Source organism: Microtus ochrogaster, chromosome 2 (genome assembly GCF_000317375.1).
Source record: "Microtus ochrogaster isolate Prairie Vole_2 chromosome 2, MicOch1.0, whole genome shotgun sequence".
In the NCBI taxonomy this organism is placed as follows: domain Eukaryota; kingdom Metazoa; phylum Chordata; class Mammalia; order Rodentia; family Cricetidae; genus Microtus; species Microtus ochrogaster.
In genome coordinates this window covers 16,574,340-16,575,443 of record NC_022010.1, presented here as the reverse complement: position 1 = coordinate 16,575,443, position 1,104 = coordinate 16,574,340, and the positions used below count along the sequence as shown (strand labels likewise).

Genomic DNA, 1,104 nt, shown 5'->3' with positions numbered 1-1,104 from the left:
GCTCTGTAGACCAGGCTGGTCTCGAACTCACAGAGATCCGCCTGCCTCTGCCTCCCGAGTGCTGGGATTAAAGGCGTGCGCCACCATCGCCCAGCACACACTTAGATTTTTGTGGCAGGAGGTACACATAGCCCATGTGAAGGTCAGAGACAACCAAGGCCTTCGTGTCTTGCTATCATCTTACCAGCTACAGTTTATTTTTCTACAGCAATTCAGGCTTAATTAGAGCAAGAATATATTTGCCTGTCACAATGGCTTAGTGGGCAATAAATGTGTTTGTTTAAGAGCTTGAGTTTGATTCCTGGACCTACATAATATAAGGAGAAAGAGGATCTGTGCAAGTTCTACTGTAGTATGGCACGTACAAATGCACTCTATGCAGAGTGTGCAGAGTAGAGCAGCAGTAATATGACACTTAGATTTTAAGTGCTGCAAGTTTTGATAGCAAGGTAACATCTTCCCCATGATATTCTGAAGCCTTGCACACTTGGATGAGGAGTTTGTAGACAGATAGAAAATGAATGGTTGCTGGGTGGGATGGAGCAGAGGCAGGCTGAAGGGAGAGAGTCAATGGTTCCCCACAAGGGTACTCCATGATTTCAGCTTAATCTGTGTAAAAGATGACTCTTCTTACCTGGTCCCTTGGAAAGGGAGGGTGAGAAAAAGGCCCTGGATAGACAGATTTTGGAGCAGGTAACACTTTGAAATTAGGAAGTTGTGGGCCCTCTGTATGTGCTGGGAATTTAAGGGTCTTTAGCAAGAGTGGCCATTACATTTAACCATTGAATCATCTCAGGTCTCTCTGCTCCCAGACCGCAGTTAACTTTTTTTTGTTGTTTGACACAGGGTCTCACTATGTAGACCAGTCTAGCCTTAAACTCAAGAGATCTGTCTGTCTTCCTTTGTCCTGAAGTTAAAGACATGTGTCACCATAATAAATCTTGATTATTGAGTGTTAATTCTTTTTTTTGTTTGTTTTTTGTTTTCGAGACGGATTCTCTGTGGCTTCGGAGCCTGTCCTGGAACTAGCTCTGTAGACCAGGCTGGTCTCTAACTCACAGAGATCCGCCTGCCTCTGCCTCCCGAGTGCTGGGATTAAAGGCA

At 44.8% G+C, this 1,104-nt stretch overlaps 1 protein-coding gene across 1 annotated transcript in view; it reads left to right on the top strand.

The window, feature by feature from the left end:
- The window catches only part of Rpl6 (ribosomal protein L6), a 7,332-nt gene that overhangs the window by 5,025 nt on the left and 1,203 nt on the right, over positions 1–1,104 (top strand). The gene's annotated exons all lie outside the window — the stretch shown is intronic.